Source organism: Lolium perenne, chromosome 3 (assembly GCF_019359855.2).
Source record: "Lolium perenne isolate Kyuss_39 chromosome 3, Kyuss_2.0, whole genome shotgun sequence".
In the NCBI taxonomy this organism is placed as follows: Eukaryota; Viridiplantae; Streptophyta; class Magnoliopsida; order Poales; family Poaceae; genus Lolium; species Lolium perenne.
Genome location: NC_067246.2, coordinates 344,576,657 through 344,589,008, shown reverse-complemented (window position 1 = coordinate 344,589,008; position 12,352 = coordinate 344,576,657). Strand labels below are relative to the sequence as shown.

The window sequence follows — 12,352 nt, the reverse complement described above, 5'->3', positions numbered from 1 at the left end:
CCCCGTCCTCCCTTACCAACTTGTCTCGGGGTGAAAACCCAGAGCTTCGGCCTGGGCAGCGGTGGCGCTCCAGCGACATACCCTTCTTGAAGGCGCTTCCTTGAGATAGCGGGTCTGTTGGATGAGCTCGGCGATGGTTGGTGGTAGTTGGTAGCGGTTGCTCTCTTCGTGCGGTGGTTGGTGAAGCACTCGCAAAGGCTCTGCTTTCGGCGAGTTGTCTGGTGACTCTTGGCCAAACCCGGAGGCACTAGCCTTATCTTTCTCACCGTGTCTTCATTGGCGACTTCGCCCGACAGTTTGCGTCTCGACGAGGTGGTTGGTGCTGCGGGCGGCGGCGAAGTCCATGGGTGGCGGTTGTGCCCGGGGTCCCCTCTTGCAACGTGTCTCTGTCATTTCCCTTGCGTGCTCGAGGGAGCGCGCGCCCCCGTGATGTTGTCGTTGCCGAGTAGCAGCTCTCGGTACGTGGTGGCGAATCATCGGCTCCTCGGCCGCGCCGAGCGCCTTGAGACCCTTGCTACGGGCATCGGCGATCGTGCCCTGTGGCATCTTATCGATGGCGTCGAGAATGACCTCAAACGGCCCGAGCTCGCACGTGCTGCATGGAAAACCGTCATCCGACACATCGTGTGGGCGCGCATCTTAGGGCATGTACAATGGGTTATTTTTTAGTCTTATAATCAGATATCCTAAATTTGTGGTGAGAGAGATTGTGCTAAGAGATCATCTCTTAGCTAAGAGATCCGGTTGAGTGAGTCACTTGTATTTTTAGATGGAGCAAGTGTGGTTTAGGATGAGTAGAGGCCAAAATTGCAGATTCAGTGAATTTATTAGACGTAGCCAACATTACATTTTGCTTGAATCTGGTCTAAGTAATAATGTGGGATCCACTAATTACGGATTTTTAAGATAAGAAGGTGAGTGATCATGAATCCCCAAATTTACGGAGCGCGAAATTTGGGAGCGAGAGGAAATATTATGGCACGGAGTTTTGCTTTGGAAAACAAAAGAGAGAACAATATCCTGCCCCGCCGCCGCCGCCGCCGCCGTCCCCGTCGCTCGTCAGCCCGCCGGACTCCACCCCCCACCGAATCATCCATCCCGAGCCTCCAATCGGCCGCGCGCGCGAACCTTCTTCGCCTCCCCTGCATCCCGCCCCTTCTTCCCCGATCCTCCTCCTACGCGGCCGGTCCGCTCCAGCTCAGGCGGCCATCCGTGGAGAAGGACGAGGACCTCCGAACGGTAGCTGCAGGCCCAGAAGCTCCCAACGACCTCCTGCAGACGGCGCGCACCCGGAGACCACCTCCACGACCCCCTGCAACCGGCCATATACGCGACCTGCTGCTGCTCAAGGCCGGCGACGCCCCCAACCTGCTGCACCCGTCGAGGTCTACCTTCTCCTCATCCCTGCTGCATTTCCCTCAATGTTCGTTTCGTGTTCCCTGTCGAAACCGATACGCAGCAGCAACGCACTAACGAATAGGAAATCAGCAAGAACTTGTTCTGTCCGTGCATAGGCAGTGAAGCATGCGTAGGAAACCTTAGATTTTGTTTTTTCATTTGTTTTGCTGCTTACTACTTGACTAACTATGCATATGCGGCAGTGCTCAGCCCTGAATGTACATCTCCTGCAGGTTAATTATGGAGTAGCATCGTGACAACTCCTTTTCATCTTCGGTGCCAGATCGATGCAACTCTTTATCAGATCAGTACGTTAATCATGGAATTTCTCATGGTATCAAACTGTTGTTATCCCTACCTATTTAGTCGAGTCAATTCAAGTGTTCTGTAATACCTGCAAGCTGAAGCAATTTGTTTTTTCTAGATGATTGTAGTACTTGTCAAAAGACAACAAGTAATGGTGCTGTAATCATGTCATATTGATATATTGTTTCGGTTCAGATTATAAATTTTCCTGGTCCCATGTATTAGTTACGAGTACTCCGGAGTAGATTTGTCACGCTCGCTAGTGTTGCTTTTCGTACATGTACAGAATGATGTTCTGTTCTGAAAATTAAGATAGACCTGTCCTACATTTGTTAGATCTCCATTATACTTGAAGTCATGCGTACGATATCATCGCCTTATTGTTTTTATCGCACGATAATGAAGTAGTCTGACTCCATTTCTTTTTCGATTAAATTAAATGATTTATGTGGTGGCTAAAGTGGCGATGCTGGTCTGTTGTTGGAATTTCAGCTCGGGTCAAGCTTGCCTGGTCGAGAAGAAGTGCGGGCTGTCGCTGCTCGCCGGACACCGCCTCCATGGCCATTGAGAAGGAGTTTGAGCTCTTGCACACCTCAGAGTCCTCCTGTATCTTCTTCTCTGGTTATTACAACTTCTTCCAGCCGGTCGACGGAGATGAGATGGATTTTGACTATGAAGAATAATCGAAAGGTATATACATACATGTTGCTGTACTTGTACGTTCTAGTGCTCTTGTGGTGAATGTACCTGGCGAGGAATTAGGTGGTGGTCTCGTTATGATTTCAGATGAAGAGGAAGAGAAAATCATTCCGAAGCGGGGAAATGGGTCTGCTGCCTCCTGCCACAGTACCTAAACTTATGTTGGATAAGATTTTTTTTATCCAATAAGGAAATATTTTTCAATTATCTCGCATGGAATTTCTTTATTCAATTAAAAGACCAAGCTGTTTTAGCAAGGGTTAGACAATGAATAGATTGTTTTTACATGTGGGAATGTTTGATCATGTCGGGTCCAAAGTTGTTGTCAAACAAGTTGGTACATGACTAGGCTTTTTTTTTCACAACTACATACTGATGTTTGATTCTTGGCGGGGCTAATATATGTAGTTTGATGCTGTGGTGGCTGTGAAGGACTTGGGTGGCAGGTAACACGATGATGGACCCGATTAAGATTTCTCCGTAAGCATCCGCTTATCGCCTTCTAATTCCTCTCCCCTTTCTTCGTCATGATCTCGATTGGTGACTTGGCTGTGTGCCAATGGTTTGATCTATTAAGCTTTACTGTGTAGCTGGGATTTGTTGACCTAGCTAATTGTTTGTGCTGTACATTGTTTTCTCGCGTATGTGACCTTGTGCTCTATCATGGTGAATTTGTACCGATACTATGCTAAAACTAAAATATGAATCAAAATTGAGAAGATTTATTCGCTTTACGTTGTAATTGAGCATTACTCGTTTCGGTACTTCGGTTTGTGGGCGTCCCGAGTTTTATGTCACATGGGTCGTAAATATTGTCTTTATTGAATTATATTGTTTGGTCGTGTGTTTGAATGTCGAAAAAACAGCAAATTTCATGTCGGATTCAATGGTTGGTATTGGTTCCAAAATGTCATGTTCGGAGAGAAAGGGGATCCGGATTCAAATGTTCAAAATTGTTTACACTATAGAGTATAGATATGTAGATAGATATATCATATATGGATGGCCAATTAATACAGAGAGAAACCACAAAATTAAATGCAAAATATCATAACAGAATATGTATCTTGAGGTTAATTAACATGCTGTGCATAGCCATCTCGCATAGTCTTTTTCTTGCATTAGCTACCAAACGACCGTGCAATGCTTATATTTAGCACTTCTAAACTGAATAATGCATGTGATGCTTCTACACGTGCACCAATAAACTGGAGTTAATTGCTGATATATGCTAGCCAATTACATCAAGTGCTCATGTGGTATAAAGTTTATGCATGCAGGGGCTGTACTGCCATCTTTTGTTGAGAGTTGTGTTCGCTGTACCGAATTGATGTTGTTGTCGTGCCTTTCACCAGGGATAGATCAGCCACAAGCCATGGGAACCGGAGGGCGCTCAACACCGGCACCAGTGTCCGGCCACTCAAACTTCGGTGCAACCGAAGGCGACCAGAGCAAGGTCCGTTTCGTTTGCCCATCTAACTATTTCCGACAAGGTCCCGTCTTGTTTCGCGCATTGTCCGCTTCCGATCCTATTCTAATTTAGCGTGGGAAAAAATTGAGTGCTCAGCTATGGGAGGGGAACATGCCGCAAACTTCCAATGCATCCAAGATTTTGTTATTTATAGAACTGATTGGAGAATCTTGAAATTGGATAACTAGGTTGGTTCGTTTTTGGTGTGGAAAAGTGCTGGGCTATGAGGTGATTTTATTGTTCATAAAAATGATTAGAGAATCCTCAATTTGGACGACCAATTTGATTCTATATCTCACAACTTATGCGCCTAATTTCTGTTTTTGCACAGGCCTGTTTCAAGTAGTATTATCCTTTGTTCAGTATTGGCTATACCGAATTAATTTTGTTGTTGTGCCTTCCCCGGGACAGATCAGCCACAATCATGGGGACCGAAGGGCGCTGCATGCCGACGACGGGCGCCAACCACCAGGACACGTGGCCGAGGGAGAGTTCTCAACGTTGGCAAAAGATGACGTGTTCATGTACACCGCACGCTCATTCGCTCACAAATCAAGCCTTGTTAATGTCACACGCTGGTATGATCATGTCAGTGCTCTACTAAGTGTTTTTATTATGTAAAAACTAAGGGTATGCTTGTTAAATTTTCAGTGGAGTGACTGCAGATGGCGAAGGTGTCGAGGTCGAGTCATCTGCTTATTTTGTGGCATCAACTGCTCAAGTTGCTAAACAAAAGGTTGCAACCAACTACTTATCTTATATGTTTGACTTGTAAGTCTAATTTAAGTGTTTCAGTAAAAGGATACAAAAAATATTCGCTAGATCTATTACATCGTAAAACATGTTGTGCGTGGTATAACATAGCGGTGTTCATGATGGTTTTGTTATGTGAAGTATTTCGATGCGTCATCGTTAAATTTTTTGATAAAAAGGGTAGTTCTAAGACATTTTTCGAAAATAAGCAATGGTAAGGAAATCGGTAATCGTTAACTGCTCGGTCGGCTTGGGAGTAGCGATTAATCGGAATTCGGACTATTAACTGATTTAATCGGTCGGCTATTAATCGGTGTGACCTACACAAATTAGCACGTAAAAAACAGTTTATATAAGAAAAATAATAGTATATGAGCCTCTATATGTCTGGCTCTACTTCTCTAGAGCCTAAAATCCCAGAAAAACATGTATGTTTCTCCTCCGTGACCTAATCTTCAAGGTCACGAGCGAAACAGGATCCACTAGTCGAAGCCACGTTTCTTCCTTCCACTTCTTATCCTCTCACCTCTGAAGTTTATCTTCTCCCACCATCTACCTAGCTAGGGTACGACCCCTCTTACACCTCAACCACCTAACCTATCGAAGGCACCCTTGAGCTCCTGCATGAGCTACTCAAGGTGGTCGAGCTGCTGTATCTAGACAACTGAGAGTAACTGGTCTAGGAGGGCAAGGAACTAGTTGGCGGCGGCGGAATTCGAGCAGTTGGAGGCTACAATCAAGCGGGAGCTTTGCAAAACCTACTTTATTGTTGAGGGGTAGCGTCTGTACTAGCTATATGCATTGAAAAGTTTATAACTTTTTTGACCAAGTGCAGTAGTTAATCGGGAACATACCTAGTAATCGGACTTTCGGTACGATTAATCGGGCTAAAGGATTAACACAAGAGATTAATGGTAATCGACACGGTCAGACCCCTAGTAGCGATTAATCGGCCTAGTAATCGTTGAATCGGCCTAGTTTTTGAACAGTGTTAAATAAGTATGGATGCTTCCTTCTGCTAGTAAATCCATGTTACTTGTCTAGTGGTTAATATTAACATTCTTTACATTGGTACACTTGTATTTCCGTAGGGCTTTTATGAGGTTCCTTACCATGAAAATGAAGGAGATCAATAAAATAATTAAAGAATTATGGTAGCAGGCATCTAGAGGCCAAGATAATGATTGCATAAGCATCAATTCTGATTCTCAGGGTGCTGGCACTCAATCATATAGCTATCGTTGAATTTGAACTAGCTACATGTTTGATTGACTTTCTTGGACTACTACATTAACCATTTTTAACTATCCCTTGTGTTGAAATGTAAAATGCTGCCGCTGACACGAAATGCGAGGGTAATGTAGTGCTGGTCAGAAGGTGAACTCTATTGGGCTTCTTTTGTCGGTGTAAACTTTTGTTTACTAGATGAGTGTAGTACTTGTCAGAATTGGCTCGAAAACAGATTCAACCGTTAACAAAAAGACAACAAGTAATGGTGCTGTAATCATGTCATATTGATATGCTGTTTCGTTTTAGATTGTAAAGTTTCCTCGTCCCATGTATTAGTTACAGAGTACTCTAGTAGATTTGTCACGCTCCGTGGTCTCGCTTTTCGTACATGGACAAAATGATGTTCTGTTCTAAAAATTAAGATAGACCTGTCCTACATTTGTCAGATCTCCATTATACTTGAAGTGATGCGTACGATATCATCGCCTTATTGTTTTATCGCACGGTAATGAAGTAATCTGACTCCAATTTTTTTTCTGGTTAAATTAAATGATTGATGTGGTAGCTAAAGTGGCGATGATGGTCTGTTGTTGGAATTCAGCTCGGATCAAGCTTGCCTGGTCGAGAAGAAGCGTGGGCCCGTTGCTACACGCCGGATGCCACCTCCATGGCCATTGAGAAAGTGTTTGAGCCCTTGCACACCTCAGACTCCTCCTGTGTCTTTTTCTCTGGTTACAAGCTCTTCCAGCCGGTCGATGTAGATGAGATAGATTTTGACTCTGAAGAATAATCTAAAGGTATATACATACATGTCGCTGTACTTGTGTATGTTATTGTGCTCTTCTGTTGAATGTACATGGCAAGGAATTAGGTGGTGGTCTGTTTTGATTTCGTATAAAGAGGAAGAGAAACTTATTCCAGTCACCAGAAAAGGGTCTGCTGCCTCCCCGCCAGTGTACCTAAACTTATGTTGGAAAATTTTGTTTAATCCAATAAGGAGCCGCATGGAATTTCTTTATTCAACTAAAAGACCAAGTTGTTTTAGCAAGGGGTTGAACAATTAATAGACTGTTTTTGCATGTGGAAATATTTGATCATGGCAGGTCCAAAGTTGTTGTCAAACAAGTTAGTACATGACTAGGATTTTTTCTTTTCTCATAGCCACATACTGATGTTTGATTCTTGACAGCACAAATATATGTAGCGTTGATGCTGTGATGGCTGTGAAGGACGTGGGTGGCAGGTAACACGATGATGGACCCAGTTAGGATTTCTCTGGTAAGCAATCGCTTCTCCTCTTCTTCTTCCTCTCCCCCTTTGTTCATTGTTTTCTGCGCATGTGAACTTGTGCTCTATCATGGTGAATTTGTACGGAGACTATTTTAAAATTAAAATATGCCTTTCACCAGGGATAGATCTACCACAATCATGGAGACCGAAGGGCGTTGCATGCCGGACACCAGGACACGTGTACAAGGAAGGGGCACTCAGCATCGGCACCGGGTACGGCGACTCCGACTTTAGTGCCACTGAGGGCGATCACCATCAAGGTCCGTTTCGTTTGCCCATCTAACTATTTCCTAGCAAGATCCCATCTCATTTCTGCGCATGGGCTGCCCTGATTCTATTCAAATTTAGTGTGGGGAAAAATTGAGTGATCGGCTATGAGAGGGGAACATGCTGCAAAATTCCAATGCAGGCAGTGATTTTGTTATTCATAGAATCCTGAAATTGGATAACTAGCCTGATTCGGTTTTGGTGTGGAAAAAGTGTTGGGCTATGAGAGTTGATTTTCTTGTTCATAAAATGATCAGAGAATCCTCAATTTGGACAACTAGTTTGATTCTCTATCTGAACTTTTTTTGTGTCAACTTATGCAGTCCAATTTTTTTTATACAGGCCCGTTCCAAGTAGTATGTATCTTTTGTTTAGTATTTGCTATACTGAATTAATTTTGTTGCTGTGCCTTTCCCCAGGGACAGGTCAGCCACAATCATGGGGCCCGAAGGAAGCTGCATGCCGGCAGCGGGGCGACAACCACCAGGACACATGGCCGAGGGAGAGCTCTCAATGTCGGCAAAAGATGACATGGTTGTGTACACTGCACTCTCATTTGCTCCCAAATCAAGCCTTGTCAATGTCACACGCTGGTATGATCATGTCGTGGCTCTACTAAGTGTTTTTATCATGTAAGAACTAAGGGTCATCGCATCAACTCCTCAAGGTGCTGACCAAAAGGTTGCAACCAACTATTTATCTTATATGGTTGACTTGTAAGGCTAATTTAAGTGTTTCAGTAAAAGGATGCAAAAAATATTCGCTAGATCTATTATACATCCTAAAACGTGTTGTGCATGGTATAACATAGTTGTGTCATGTGAAGCTACTATTTCGGGCGTCACCATTAAATTTTTGATGAAAATGGTAGTTCTAAGACATTATTCTGAAAAATGTATGGATGCTTCCTTCTGCTAGTAAATCCATGCTACTTGTCTAGTGGTTAATATTAACGTTCTTTACATTGGTACACATGTATTTCTGTAGGGCTTTTATGAGGTTCCATACCATGAAAATGGATGAGATCAATAAAATAATTAAGGAATTAAGGCAGCAGGCATATAGAGGCCAAGATAATGATTGCATCAGCATCAATTCTGATTCTGAGGGTGATGGTACTCGATCATATGGCTATCGTGGAAGTTAAACTAGCTACATGTTTGATTGACTTTCTTGGACTGCTACATTTACCATTTTTTTACTATCCTTTATGATGTCATGTAGAATGGAGCTGCTAACATGGAAATGCGAGGCGATGTAGTGCTGGTCGAAGGTAAACTCTTTTGGGCTTCTTTTATCGATGTAATCTTTAGCTGATGTAACGTCTCCTCTGCAATATTGTTTTAATAATACACTATTTGATTACCGCTAGCATGATTTTATGAACTCGTAGGCATGCGTAATCATGTCTCACAGCTACATCCACCGCTTTTCGTGTGCTTGCTTCTCTTATAATTACACTAGCACTTGGAGAAACATCCTGTATGAATTGTGGCGTATTAGCTTTGGATGGGCCGAATGCAGGGAACCAAGTCTGCTGCACTATTGAGGTACAATTTGGCATGGCAATGTCATTATCATTTGGAGCTTGTACCATTAGCTTTTTTGGGCATATATCTCTTTTGTGTGATTCACCTTTTCACTTTTGACAGCGTGGGCTCATATTTGTGATAATTCTTTAGCTGCTAAATCTTTTTAAGGCTTGTTTAGACTAATGCCTACGATGCCGTTTGTTACTAGATGATCTCTATTTGTACAATTATCCCGTATGAGGAAATTATTTATCAAATTTTGCAAATATTAGTGCATGTTTTTATGAACCTGTGATTAAAGTTTAGGTTCAGTTTTGGTAGTTGTATAACTAGGACTTGGTTGTTGCAGTAGTAAGTGATGTTTGTCGATGCTTAAGATGAATGACTATTTTCCTGCTCCCTGACTTGAATTTTATGGTTGGATGTCCCCTAAGTGTGCATCTTGTTCAATTTTGAAGTATATTGTCTCCTATGTGATCTGGCTGTCCAAAGACAGCATTAGGACATGCTGAATTTTCTAGCTGAAATATGTATTGGGTACTTTGTTTTCTTACTTTAATTTCCAGGTAAATAACACTCAAAAAATAAAGCAAAGCAATTTGAAAAAATTAACATGTAGCAACACAGTAGTAATGCTCATCTTATGGAACAGTTTGATATATCAATCTGATTTGGAAATGTAGCATTTGCAGGTTACTTGGTGCCTTTATTACATGTAACACTTATATTTTGTGTTGATATGTATTTATATGCATATACACGGACATACGTGAATATTGTTGTCGATGCCATACCAAATCCCTTCAAGTGCTGAACTAATTTGTATGTTCCGTATCTTCATTGCTAGAGTATTTCCAGACTTTGTAGATTTGATCTGCTATGCTATTGTGTCTCAGGTTCTAGGATCATATTGGTGCTTTGGAGCATGAGATGCAAGTTGGTGACTTATAGCATGAGATGCTTGTTTGGATGAAGCAACAAGGACCTGACATAAACTCCTCGCCGATCGTCGCATCGCCTCCGGCTTCTTCGGTGTCCAGCATGATGCAGCTGCGGCTCGCTACGGTCGTGGCCAATGTAATCTGTTGGTCCTTGTAATTATTGTCGAGTAGTCGTCGCCATAGTGGCAAACATCATGCAGGTACCATCATTGATGCTGCACATGTGTCTCCCTTTCTACTACCATCTTCGTTATTTCTGCATCCACATGTTTGTTCATTGAGGTCTTGTTTGATTGACCGAGGCATTAACAAAGTGTGTGAACCTTTTCTCCTGTGCAGATCTTTCTTGAACAGCACGAGAGGCCAATTGAGAGCCTCATGTAGGTTCTGTATATAGGGATACATGCTGTCTGTTTATCTGCGATTTGGTTTGCCAAGTATTAGTAACCGTGTGTGTGTGTGTGTGTGTGTGTGAATATGCAAAATGGCATGCATATTTTTTGGCTTGCCAAATCGTAATATACAATATCTTACAAAATGCATTTTTAACATCAATATATAAAAGCTTATTTTTCGAATTATCAATATATAAGCTACTTGAAAAGAACAAGAAACTGTACCAAAGTATATTACTTAACCATAGAGTTTGACTGCTTCAAATCAATCCTATTGATTCTTTTCGCTGCTGCATTTCATAAAAATATCCTCAAAATTAATTAGTTGTACCTCTTCATGATTTAGAACCTAATTAGATCTTGCCCCAACTATAAGATGCAAGAATCATAACTAAAAGAAATCTCAAAATAGGTGGATGTGGTGACTGCAGTAGATAAGGATAAATTTACAGGTTGGCACAAACGAGATTGCCATCAAATAGACGAGCCGCAACCATTGATCAATCTTTGGCTTTCCGCCGCCGCCAACCATGCCACCGGCCAACCCCCACGGCCACACACCCAGCCAGATCTGCGTCCAAGTGCAGGATTGCAGTCAAGAGAGAAAACCTGATCGTCTCAAACGAAGCTCCTGTAGAAGAAGGGACGGACGAGTAATATATTAAGGGGTAGTCTGAATTATCATTTTTGCTAGGGGTCGACCGCCCAGGTTCGCCCGTGAAGTTTTGCTGATAGTGTTCATAATCATGCTTGCCGCTGAATACCTATTTGCATGTCTGGTTTATATACATCATAATTCATTGAGTGCCATACATACACCAGAAATGATTACCGTGATGCACGGGAACAACTTGTATTAGGATGTATGTATTGCTTCATATGTAAAGTTAGCCTCTCACTGGTTAGTATCTAGTTGCTGTTGTTGTCCAACTAGTAGTGTTTATTATGGAACTTTGACTAGTAATTGTTACTGCAGATTTTTCCGCTGAATATCTAGGGGCGCACTGCGCACCATCCTACTCGAGCCTCCCGCTGTCTTGGAAGAAAAAGTAAGCAACTTTCTCTCTTTTCCCTCCCTATAACCTGCTTGGCTCGGATGTGCGGTAATTGAAGTTTTCTTCAGGCCATTCTGCTGTTTTGGAGGCTGTCTGTGGGCGAATTCTTCTTCATGGTGCCCATGGCCCTGCAGCTCACGACCAACGCCTTCAGGTCCTGCTGGTGGTTGCCTGCCTCCTATGACCCGGCGTTCACCTAGCGCTGCTGCCCGGTGTCTTCCGGCGACCATGCCCTGAGCAATTGGTAAGAGTAACTCAAAAAGGTCAATAATGAAACCCTTAACTCCATGTCATTTTGGTGGTTTGATAATCTCCATTTAGTAAGTGCAAACAGTAATCACTGTTTGATTGTTAATTTAGCAAGTAGTTGATTTTAAAGCATGTTTGGAAACCCAAGTGTATGTTTCGTCTCTTTGAAGTTTGGAGTTGGCATCTTCTGGACATGGTTACTCTTGTACATGCCATCTTTGATTTGTATATTATTTGTCGGGCCAAACTTGCTGATACCGTTTGTCTTCAACGCCATGACATTGTTTTTGCATTTTTACCTGAAAGTCAGAGTTGATGGAGACCGTTGACCTCCAATTCACACAGCGCTAGTAAACTACACAATTAGTATGCTTAGCAAAGCTCATTCATTGTCTAGATGAAAATGTATCAGGTTCCAGTGCCTTTTATTTTTTGCTTCAAGAAGAATGAAGATGACGTCTTTGGTAGAAACTGATTGACGAAAATCTATTTGATGCATTAAACTAATCAAATTTATAGTATCCTGTGAACTTAACTATATCACACGCATAGAGAGATAGGGAGAGTGAATGAGTATATAACTATATATCCAAAGAAAAATTGTAATGTCACACGTTTCATTTCAACAAGAATGGCATTTGCATAGGGATCATAAAAGGTAAGGTAAATGAAACTTTAATATTGAACTGAAGCATTGCACTCATACTTTTTCCGAAATGATGTAATACATAGTGGAATATGGCAGTAGAGAGTAGAGACCCCAAAC

General features: G+C 42.4%; 1 long non-coding RNA gene across 3 annotated transcripts; it reads left to right on the top strand.

Annotated features, from left to right (window-relative positions):
* The first annotated feature begins 7,042 nt into the window (after positions 1–7,042).
* LOC139838667 (uncharacterized) lies at positions 7,043–11,878 on the top strand. Of its 3 annotated transcripts, XR_011756482.1 has the most exons (6): positions 7,043–7,135; positions 7,267–7,407; positions 7,834–8,007; positions 10,227–10,267; positions 11,259–11,331; positions 11,406–11,878. It is a non-coding gene; the product is annotated as an uncharacterized lncRNA (long non-coding RNA). The 3 variants fall into 3 exon arrangements; XR_011756484.1 differs by lacking the exon at positions 10,227–10,267; XR_011756485.1 differs by lacking the exons at positions 10,227–10,267; positions 11,259–11,331; positions 11,406–11,878 and adding exons at positions 8,402–8,529; positions 8,639–8,667.
* Positions 11,879–12,352: the final 474 nt, after the last annotated feature.